Here is a 12,616-nt window from a genome sequence, read left to right on the forward strand (position 1 = left end):
CTATGGAGCAGGGCAAACTTCTATTTACTAAAGTTCTGCCCTTCTTATCATCCTGCAATGACCCTTTGAAGCATTACCTCATCCCTACCTCATGATGTCTTATACACCTCAATCCCCCTTTATATCCCTGAACCTCTCCTACATGTAGGGTCTCTGATTCTTTCATGTATGTAGAGTTCCCATACATGTGTATGTATTAAATTTGGTTATTTTCTCTTGCTAATCTGTCCCATGTCTGTTTGATTATTAGACCAGCCAGAAGAACCTTGTAAGTAGAGGAAAGTTGCTTCTTCCTCCACACCATCAGTCTGGCTTATTTATTTACAAATCTCTCTACTACTTCTCTTTGTTGTGTCATAGCCAACTTGCACATAAACATCATATCTCTTTCCAGATGACTGGAAGCTCCTTAATGTTAAAGACCAGCAAACAGCACATAAAATATAGTTGGAAGTTTTGGCAGTAAACATGGATCAAAGATGGATGGGTAGATAGAGTTTAACCCTGGCATTCAAGATAAATTAAACTATGAGAAAAGACTGATTTGTAACCATCCGGAGGGACCCCTGAATGTATAACATTCAATTCCTAATTGTCACAAATTGAGTTTTATACAAGCAGAGCTTAGGATGTCAGAGGTTTATTAGGGATCAATTTCTATGTAAGGAATGGACATGAAGCAAGTTAGGGCAGAAGTAAAGTAGCTACACAGGCCCCATGAGGCCTTGGCCAACATCACCAGGAGCTCTGGATTACCCTTCAGAATTTTGGGCATCAGTCTGAGATGTCTGAGCCTCTATGCCCTGATTCAGTCATTCAGAGGATGCAGGCTTACCTGGTGGGGTGTAACAGAGGGCCAGATGACTGAGGCCAACACTATAGTAATAGACAAATGGAGACAATGGCCTGATCACAGTACCCATGATCCAGCAGCACATCCTATCTTGAACATTAATCAACCCATTTTTATCTGGTGAACTGAGGGTGAAAAGGCAAAGTTAAATTCATAATATTAACAGAATTATGGTTTGAACATAAGTGGAATATAACATAAAGGGGATGGGGATAGAGAGGGTTTTGGGGAAATAGAAAACCAAATTTTAATTTGAAAAACAAAATAGTACTGTTGAATGTTGTTAAATAGAGAGCTGGCCTAGTCTAAAGCTGTGGTTCTGTCTCCCAAAGCAAAAAACTGGAGCCATCTTGATTCATCTGAAGTGTACAGAGGCACAGAAATACCTCTGGTTTCCTTGCTTTTGAAAAAATATTATAGAAGAAAATGACTGCTGCAGCTTGCAACATGAAAATACGGATCCATTTTTCAAAGTCCCAAATTGAGTTGTAAGTGTATTTTAAATATAAAATTAATGCCCAGGATGTTCATCTATGCCAACAGCACTGAGACTGGTGGGGAAGGGGTGCACATGGGTCACTTCATCCTGACTCTAGGATGTATCCTTGCCTTGCCATCACCATAGTAACCAATACAGTTCATTATAACAGCTACCACCAGTGCCTCTGTGTCATGTTCGAACTATCCAAACCTATAGAGCCAAACCGATGACATGCCAGGGAGCAAGATCTCAAATGCTCCCGAGAATAACAGCTCTGCAGCTTCTTTTACGCACTTGAAATTAAGGAGGGTATGTAAGGAACATTACATGGCGGTGAACAAAAGCAAAACAGGGATTGGATTACAGGATATTTAACATTATGTGCTTTCTTAAGGGTGGTTATGCCTTTGATGGGTGTTACTTTAGGCATCTCAAAGGTGTGTTAACCTAGATGTACAACAACAATGAACAGGGCTTGCTTTAAAACCTTCCACTAAAGAACTTATATGCCTAGGACATGACTACTCACCATTCTTTGCCCTGTTAGGAATTTGTGACTTACTACAGCACCCCTTTTTCATCCACACCTGCCATCCTGTTCTCCTCTGACCTGTTCTCCAACACTTCTCTACCAGACTAAGTTTCTGTAAACATACCATGAATCTTTCAGTCTCTTGCTCAAGAACTTGAAATGGCTTCCTAGTGCCTACTAATCAATCATGGCAATTAAATAGCTCAGTAATCCCTAATTAAATTTATTTCCCATGTCCCATATCCCAATATTCATTATCTCCAAGCCCATTGCCAAGTTGCTTCTACCCATTACACTTTTAGGACTGCTTAAAAATTTACTCGACATATTTCCTCCACCTTCCATATTCTGTCCAAAGTCAGTCATCTCTGGTAAACTGGGTCTTTCTCCCTTGTACTCACTCTGTGGTTATAAGAATACTACACACAATAGAAACTAAGTTTTTTGGGTATTTCAAATAGCTGTGAACCAATTGCTTTAAAAACAACTGAAGGACAAAGACAAAAACTGTATCTTATATATTTGTGGATAACTACATGAAACCCAACACAAAAAATTGTCATTTCTAGGTTTTTTGATGCTAAAAGACCTGGTGATACAGGGTACAGCCAAGGGGGGGCGCAAATAGGGATTTGTAATGGGGCCCAGAACTCAGGGTGTCCAGGAAATATTAGAAAGACATATAAGATGCCCTCACCCCTTCCCCCCTTAGGTACGAGTTGGGGGAAGGGACACATGGAGCAGGAACATGCAGAGCTGTCTTGCCGCAGCCACAGCTTTGCAGCTAATCCAAGGCATGGCCATTTAACATATCTACAGCCTTTGGCTGGTTACTTAGGTATGTTAAACAGCTGTGGCCATACACTGAGCCAGGGAGATGGAAGGAACTTCCCCCAAGATGTAACTGGGGGCAGGTCTCCCGAGTTATAGCGCCTACATGGGAGCTTGGAGAAGATTGGCTCCATGACATGGGGCCACTCCTGCCCAGACTCATGATGGCAGCCCAGTGAACTTGGAATAATACAGGAATGCTGGCAGGTGTAATTGATTGTAGGAAGAGTCAGAAATGGGGGTACAGAGGAAAACTGGCACCAGGATTTAAACCCAGACATGGCAGCCATTGAGAGAGAGCCAGTCTGTACAGCATTAAATAAACATTTCCTTTCCTTTTCACAAATCTCTGGCATTGAGAGAGATCTTTCCTATAAGGCGGCAGACATAACGAATCTAGTAGGGGATCCTCTCAGTAATCGTATATCAGTGTCCCCCCTTGGCCCCCTTGTTCTGTAACACTGGCACTGAATTTTAGCTTCTTTTTAGTGGAATTATGCCTCCAAGTTACAGTTTTCTCATAATTAAAATGAGCATAAAAGCTATTCTCATCTCAGTTACTTTTATGCAAATTTTGAATGAGACACTGTATGCCTGACAAATAATGAATGGTCAATAAATGTGCTGTTATTAATTAGTCTATAAAGGCACAACTGAAAGCACTGTTTCTTGAAAGCTTGGTTCAGTAGCACATGAAAAGAGACTTTTCCCACATTCCCATCAAACAATATGCCATACATACATACTATGTTGCTCAAAGATGCTTTGAGAACAGGATCCAGCAGGTGTAAGAAGAATGGATATGTTAATGCCCTTCACTGAAAAATTATGATTCTCAAAACCAGACCAGCCTGCCCTCCACCATCTTGAGATCCACTAATTTTAGAAGCTGGGGTAATTTGTTGTTGTTCAGGCCAAAGCTGTCAAGAATTAGAACTGAATACAGGAGGTAACATTAAGAATACACATAAGAGCCCTAGCTGGGTGGTTCAGTTGGTTGGAGTATCGTCCTATACACAAAAAGGGTATGGGTTCAATACCCAATCCAGGCACACACCTAAGCTGTGGGCTTGATCCTCAGTCTGGGCACATTAGGGAGGCCTGGGCTAAACCATTTGATGTTTCTCTCTCACATATATGTTTCTCTTTCACATTGATGTTTTTCTCTCTCTCTCTCCACACCACCCCCCTTCCTCTCTCTCTAAAATCACTAAAACATATCCTTGGGTAGGGATTTTTTTTTAAAGAGTAGAAATAAGGAATGAAACCAATAAAATCACTGAAGGAAGAACAGACAGGATTTGCTGTTCCAGAAATATTGCTTAGCATAGCCAAGAGATTAGCACTAATAGAAATATTTCTTCTCTTGATTAGAAAATTCAAAAAGTTCTCCCAGAATATTTTGACATTTAAGTATTAGACTGTGTTTAAGAAATGAAAGACAGTATTTACACAGTCACAATAGTAATAAAAGTAGATGTTCTTGCTGAGCTATCACAGTTCCAGGTCTGAGCAATATCTCTTTGAAACCTTATAATATCTTTAAGACGCGGTAACTGCTATTGCTTCCTATTACAAATGAAGAAACAAGGCTTGGCTTAGAGAGGTTTAGTAATTTTCCTAAAGTTACGTAGTTGGTAAATATCAGAGGCAAGACTTGCTTTTGGGTCAGTCCTATTCCAAAGGCCATTCATTAAACCTCAGTTATTACCCTTACTGCATGGCAACATATGATTGGCTCAGATGGGAATAGTGATGCCCCAGCTCTCTCATGGTTTCTTTATTTTTCTCAACTTTATCTGTATATGACTTTATAGGCTTTGTTTTTATGCAAATCTTTCGAGCAGTGAAACCAACAAGCGTTTATTGAGAGTTACTGTGCACTAGAGATATTTATAGGTGCTTTTTCTGTATTTTGTTTAATCTTCACAGTCAAGCTTCCATAGGCATCATCAAACATCATCATAATCATCATCACTGCCATCATCATCGTCATGTTCATCATCATCATTCACGTTGTCAGTTACTAGTGGCACCAGGATTCAAACCCTGATTAGAGTTCGTACTTTAACACAATGAAAAGATTATGTACTCTGGGTTGTTCTGTTCTTCTTTATTTTTTAGTTAAATTTTGTCTTGTTAGTTTCAAACCATTTTTCCAGTTTGTCAAGAAGATTTGAATTTTGATTCTGTCATCCATCTGTTATATTATGTAGCCTGCCCAGGTTTCTAGCATCTGCAAATTTGATATTTAAATAACACTTTCCTTTTTTCTTGCTTTATTAGGGACAGTAAAAAATGTATATATTTTAGTTGTTGTAAAATGTGACAATCTAAAATCCATATACATTGTGAAGTGACTATCATAGTGAAGTTAATTAAGACATCCATCACCTCACATAGTTACCATCCTAAGGACACAAGATCTACTCTCTTAGCTAATTTCAAGTACACTATACAGTATTAATAGCTATAATCATCACACTGTACATTAGACTTCCAGAATTTATCTTATCACTGAAAGTATGTACCCTTTGACCAACATCTCCCCATTTCTCGCCTCACCCCCAAGCCCCTGGCCACCACCATTCTGGTGTCTGGTTCTGTGAGTCTGACATTTTTAGATTCCATAGGTAAGTGTGATCATACAGTATTTGTCTTTGTGTAACTGGCTTATTTTACTTAGCATAATGTCCTCCAGATTCATCCATGTTGTCACAAATGTCAGAATTTCCTACTTATAGTTAAAAAATATTCTGTTTTACATACATATACCATATTTCCTTTACTCATTTATTCATCAATGAAGACTTAGGTTGATATGAATTTTCTCTGCCTTGCCATAGAGTTGAATTATCAACATTATTAAAGCCAAGATAAATTTTCTCTCTCCCTCTCTCTCTTTCTCTCTCTCTTTACACAGACATACACACACAGGCACACACCACTTAGAGACTCATACACATGTACATAAACAAATCACTGGGATACCATATGGTGTGACTCAAATCTGGGATGATTGATCATTCACAATAATCACAAACTATTTTTATTCTATATATCTGATAAAATTCTGTGTTAGAATAGAACAAATTGACTTGCTAATCATTTCTAAAACTATTTGGGTATGGAGATAATGACACCTTATTTCCTAAACCTTAGAACATGTATTATATTTGACTTTTCCAGAATTAAGGCACCTTCATTGCATCTCTACATATGTCACTAGGTTATTTCTAGTGTCTCTGTAGTTTGGCCATTTACTACAGTATCTTAAGATAGATGGAATCAAAACTGGTAGTGTTTAGTTCTGAACATGTAATAATGTTCAAGTGGGAATTGCTATGGCCCGAATATATGAACAAGCAGTATGCTTCTAAAAATTTATTTTGTAATAATTACAGATACACAGGAGGTTGCAAAAATACAGAGGTAGTACTACAGAGGCTCATGTACCTTTCTTCCCTCCAACTTCCCACAATGATAATATCATATAATTATAAAACAATATCAAAGCCAGAAAATCAACATTGGTATAATACAATTAAGGACACTACAGATTTATTCTATAATGTAGCCATTAATGAGTTCTTCAAATGTATAATTTTGTCATTTTAGAAATGTTATATAACTCTATTCACACAGTATTTAACATTTTGTCTGTACCAATTGGCTTTCCTGAACTGTGAATTTCTCCAGTATCTTGTCTGGGATACACAGGAGACAAAAAGAAAACTAAAACCCAACAAACTCACTTCCATGCTGTTCTTCAAGTCTCAAGGATCCTAGCAAATTTGCTTCATTCTCCCCAACATTTTGGAAAGTTTTCCTATGTTTGTTTTATGTACTAATATAGGACTTTCAGTTGTATTTAGTAGAAAGACACAGAAAAACACATCCATTATACCTTTTTGATAACTGGAAGTCCAGGTCTGACTGGTGTGGCTCAGTTGGTTGGAGAGTCTTTCCACAAAGTGATAGGTCACCAGTTTGTATTCCCAGTCAGGACACGTGCCTGGATTGTAGGTTTGATCCTGGATCAGGGCGCATATGAGAGACAACCAGTTAGTGTTTCTTTCTCACATTGCTGTTTCTCTCCATCTCTTTCTCCCTCCTTTCCTCTCTTTCTAAAAATAAAGAAGTACAATCTTTAAAAATGATAATAATTGGAAATCCAAACATGCTCTTAAAAAACAAAATCATATTTGCCCTTTGATGACAGTTCATACACAACACACACACACACACACACACACACACACGGAGAGCTGTTAACAGTGATTATGTTAGAGTGGCAAGATTGTTCTTCGACTTTACCAATATTCTACCATGGCATTTCTATTACTTCTATGAAGACAAAATTAAGTTTCCTTTTTTAAGAATTTTATTGCACATCAAAGTCCAACTAGAGTGACAGAAGCAATAGGATTCCTATTCATGTTAAGAGATTTATTGCAAGGATTTGGCTTATACAATTTTGGGGGCTGGGGAAGCCAGTTGGCAATCAATAGGGCTGGCCATCAGGAAAGGCAGACTAGAACTGGGATGCATAAAGGGAAGCTGTTGTGCACAGGCCGAATCTGCTCTTCAGGGAAGCCTCAACTCTGCTTTTAAGACCTTTCAACTGATTGAACCAGACCCGTTTCAATTATCTTTGATAATCTACCTTATTTAAAATTAATTGATTATGGACTTAAGTCATATTGACAAAACACCTTCACAATACCTAAATTAGTATCTAAATAACTGGGGACTTTAAACTAACCAAGTTGCTATAACCAAAGGATAATACACTGAGTAATCTAATATAAGATCTCCTAGTATGGCTAATAAAATATTCCAAAGTGAAATATCAAAATTGTATCAGAGAATAGATCATATTTAAATTGTTAATAGAAAATAAAGAATATTGTTTAAACATTATGAGTGTACAAGACAGGACAAGAATTAAATAGAATTCTGGGGTAATATTATCTTGTGGTTTTGAGATAGTTTTAAAGACAGGAAAATGATATTCTGAAAAAAGTATTACAAAAATTTTCTTTGTAATAAGTATCATTGTCTTGGTTACCTTTCCATGAGAATTAGTTAATGTAGATAAAATACGTAATCTATGAAATTCAACATTTAAAAAAATAATTTGAAAACAACTAAATGAAACATAATTACATTCAGGAAACATAATAATATGTGATTTTGAGTGAAAAATACAAAATGCAAAATTATATGCATATGTTATAAATTTAATCCTAAAAATAATAATGTCCACTATTCCTAAAAAAAAAAAAATCATTAAGAAAAAGTATATATCTCTGGCAGTCTACAAATTTAACTTTTTTAAGGTGAAAAATATTGTAAACAGTGTTTAAAGACAAGAAACATACTGGAAGAAAATATTTGCATTGTTATTCTTTTCTATATATTCTGCTGCTGGTTATGAATTTATTATCTCAGCTCCAAATGCACCATTTTAGACTGCACTGTGAAAATGAATCTGGGTTCTTTTAATATTTTGCCTTTGCCAATTGAACATAGAATCTTTGTTAAGAGAGCACTCTAGAGATACATTGCAGGAGGAAGTGTTTTGCTTCCTGGTTCCTGGTTTTGCTGGGTGACTGGCTCCTACAAGTCACATGACTTTCTCCTTCAGGCTGTAGCAGCACAAGCAGTCTCTCCAGTGTCCAGCTCTTGCTGTCTGTGGTGGCTAGCAGGAGCCAACCACTAAGTAGCATCCCCTGGAACCCTCCCTTAAGCAGTTTTGTAGCAGAGTGCCTCTGATGAGACACTCCCCCATGAACTCCTTTTCTCCTAACCTGAAAGGGAAGGTTTCCAGCAAGTTCTGCCCTGGTGGTACCACAGCAAATTGTCTGCCACTCAGTGAACCATGCCTGGCCTGGGCCCTCTCCAAGGTCTGGATCTCAGCCCTGTGGTGAGAGACAACGTCCCAGTGTGGTTTATCTTAGCCTTAGCATGGTGGCTGCTCCTTGTGTCTGCTATCTCTAAACTCTTTAGCTATCTTTCTTTCCTACTAGCCAATCCATCATCCTACGAATCCCATTATAGTTAATGATTCTATATATCAATCTTCCCCTGTTCAAATTACAGATGACCCTTGAACAACGTGAGGTTAGAGCTGCCATCCTAAGCACAGTTGAAAATCCTTGTATAACTTTTGACTCGCTAAAAACTTTACTTATGGTCTACTGTTGACCAGAAGCCTTACTGATAACATAAACAGTTGATTAACACAATTTTGTGTTATATGTATTATAAACTGTATTCTTATAATAAAATAAGCTAGAGAAAAGAAAACATTATTTAAAAAATCATAAGGGAAAATCCTTTGACAGTATTTGTTGACAAAATCTGTGTATAAGTGAACCCATGCAGTTTGAACCAGAGCTGTTCCAGGATCCCTGTATGATGTTGTTTCTCTTTGAGTTGGATCCAGACTGATATGCAGTTGGTCCCAGCAGTGGTCCCAGCAGATAGACTCTCAAAGATAGGACTTTGGTTTGGTCATGCCTTTGGGCTTGGACACAGTTCTTAGCTACTTGCCAATGGGAAATGGGATGTTAGGAAAACAACATGTAGTGACCTCACAGTTAATCAGCCTATGACTTATGGTTGATTGTGATGAAGGCCAAATGAAACTTGTGCTTTAAAAATCCAAGTGGCCACTGCACTTGATTATGATGGCAGTAATGACAACTGAAAGGACCTGTGATCTGGGATAGATTCTTTTGAGTTCACTTGAATGCTCACAAAGAGAAAATGACAAGCTCAAGATTGTTAAATCCCAGCTCAAGCTATAGCCCAAGAATCAAAGAGTTTCCCTGTCAGTACTAAAAGAAGCTCTTGCTTCTTATAGTCACAGGGCTGATGCTGTTGAAAATCAAACACAAAATTTATGTGGGTTACTGAATTAAAATGACAGTTAAAGTCACAGGCTTGCCAGGTTTCTTATGTGAAAGTCTGGGCACTGATTGCAAAAAAAAAAAAAAAAAGGGGGGGGGGATCTCAAAACCTGAAATAAAAGTGATTGGATTTGTGTGAAACAGACCATTTCAAACCCCAGTCTCAGGCTTTCTAAAGCATGCATCACCAAAGCTGGGAGTAAGAGCCAACAAGCCAGGCTTGAAGGCACATGTGATAATAGGGACTTCGGACTTTACTGAAGGTGATGGACTGCAGACTTTAGTTTTACCTGTAGTGCTCTTGAGCATACTCAGGGGCAGAAACTCTCATCTTACAGGATCAGTTCCAGAAACTTGTCAGTGGATAAGAAAACTCTGAGAGAGAGCATCTCTTAAAAGATGAGTGGAGGACAAGTCTGGAGAAGGACAGAGAAATAGGAGAGAGGGGTATTGAGGAAGCCCAGGTAGGAGGGTATCAACAAATTGTAGAAAGGATCAGTGGTGTCAAACACAATAATTCCATTAGCAAAAAGACTGAAAAGTTTCCACTGGATTTTCTTGGTGACTTGCAAGAGTGGCTTGAGTAGAGTGGAGGGTGGAATGGGAGATGAAGAGGTAGAAATACAGATTGTACTTAGCTCAACTGTACTAAATTACTCCCTTTGAGTTTGCCATGTGTTTCCCTCAACTGGCACAGTTATTCTGAAACACTAGAAGCATTTTCTTACAGGTAGGAAGATGGCCAGGTTGCCTAATATCAACAGGAAGATTTAACATAATTCTAGATTTTCTAACCACAAAAAGGGAGGTGATGATAATGATGATAAAGAAGATGATGCAGCATAAATGCTTGAAATGAAGATAAACAATTATCAACTACCATTATGTAAGATTGATGAACTCTAGAAAACTTTGAAGGTAACTGAAAATATGCTAGAACTAATCAGAGAAGTTCAGTAAGGGAACCAGATGCAATTAAGCTATCTTTTATACTAGCAGTATAATTTAAAAGAATAATGGAAAAAATATTCTCACAATGCTTATACATATAAAGGTAAACTTAAATAAATGGAAAAATACTGTATTTCTTGACTGGGAAAACTCAGTATCTTACCTATATCAGTTCTCTCTCTCTCTCTCTCTCTCTCTCTCTCTCTCTCTCTCTCTCTCTCTCTCTCTCTATATATATATATATATATATATATATAATACAGGGGTAGGCAACATTTACAGTTATGTTAGCATAGATAGCTACAGATTAATAAAAGAGAAGGGAGCAAAACTGGCTAAGCTTAATTAGGTTGGAAGCTACAGTTTCACACTCACTCCAGGGGACCACTGCATCCTCCCTTCTCAGGACCTAACCTCCCCCAAACACACGGAAAGCAGGCCAGAATGACCATTATCAGTCATTAGCCAGGATTACCAATGGAAAGATAAAACAATAAAGGGGAAATTCCTTGGTGGGCGCATGCCCAATAGAGGCCAAAATGGCATAGGAGGAGGTCCTTCTACTTTGACGCAGGTGCAGTAGGAGCTAACATGGCAGCCATAAGGGGCAAGTGTCTAGGGAAAAGACCAGATTAGTTAGATGGGATGGGCCCAGCACAACCCTGCAAAGATCTAGGAAATGGATTGGTTGGGAAAAGGGCCCAGCAGGAGCCTGTGAAGAATTGGGAAATTAATTGGTTAGTTTGAAAGAGCACCTGGTCCTTCCCAAGCCAGAGATAACATAATTAAAGCCTAACAAAGATCTCTGGCTCTGTAACATGCATTGGTTCGCCGGTTCATTTGTTTGCATGTTCTCTGACCATAGCAGCCATGTGGGCCTCAAGTTTGGGCCTGAGTACTGAATACATCAATGCAGTGCCAGCAGAGGGAAGATAGGCAGGAGCAGAAGCTAAGCTAGTTGAATGGGGACAGAGAATGAACTGGACTAAAAATCAATGGCAGAGAATTTCTGGCCTCTGGCCTTTTTTCTGGTCTTGAAGAAGGCTATGCTGGACAGCAAGATGGACAGAGATGAGACATTGGGAACCTGGGGACAGTCTTTTATTTCTACTGCAATGAGTCTTAAACGCTACACCTGATCCTTCCATGTGTGGGTCCCTGGAAATGCTTTTCTTGTGACTCCGTAGAAGGACCTCATTTTCACTGGCAACAATTGCACTGTGACATTCTTCTGTGTTAAAAAGTTATTGTAATAATCATGACCCACATGCCTTTTTCCATATAAACAACTGTAAATGTACTTTTGCTCACCGTGTATAAGCTCATCCCAATTCAATAGCATCAAAAGACTTTTTGCTTGAAACAGGAAAAAATTATTCTGTTCCTTTTTCTGTCTCACCTAGACAAGTACACAGTGACAAGAGTCAAGAAATGCATGTAATGGATATCTCTGAGGTAACATTTTACATGCCAAATAGCAAAGAGTAATATGAAGTTGTTATAATTCAAAACAAAAATTTGAAACATCAGAGAATTCAGTGTATCATAAACTAATCATTTAAAATCACTGCAGACACTGAACATTATTCAATGAACAGTGCTGGAGTACCAGGGAAATTTTAAGGAACAAATATTGCTACATCTTCACCCTGCAGCCTCCATAAGAATGGATTTCAGTGTTCCTCACCAATATAAATATGGAGACATGTGATTTTCCTCTAAGCTCTAAGAAAGTCATCATAAAAAAATGTATAGACAAGTATGAAATAAATGTCAATAAAAAGCTAAGGATTGTGGTACTGATATAACACTTAATAGATGGAGGTAACCTAGATATCCAAAGAGAGAATTAGTGAAATATTTTTGGATATATCTATAAAACTGAGTAATACAGAACGATCAAAATGATGATTTAGGTACATGTGTGTAGTCCAAGGACGGCTGGTATGTATTGTTAAAGAAAAAAACATTAAAGCAGTATTAGAGCATGTACATATTTTTCTTAAAATGTGTATATTAGGTTTAGAAAAAATAGAATGCTGATAGTGATT

This window comes from Phyllostomus discolor, chromosome X, assembly GCF_004126475.2.
Source record: "Phyllostomus discolor isolate MPI-MPIP mPhyDis1 chromosome X, mPhyDis1.pri.v3, whole genome shotgun sequence".
Classification (NCBI taxonomy): Eukaryota; Metazoa; Chordata; class Mammalia; order Chiroptera; family Phyllostomidae; genus Phyllostomus; species Phyllostomus discolor.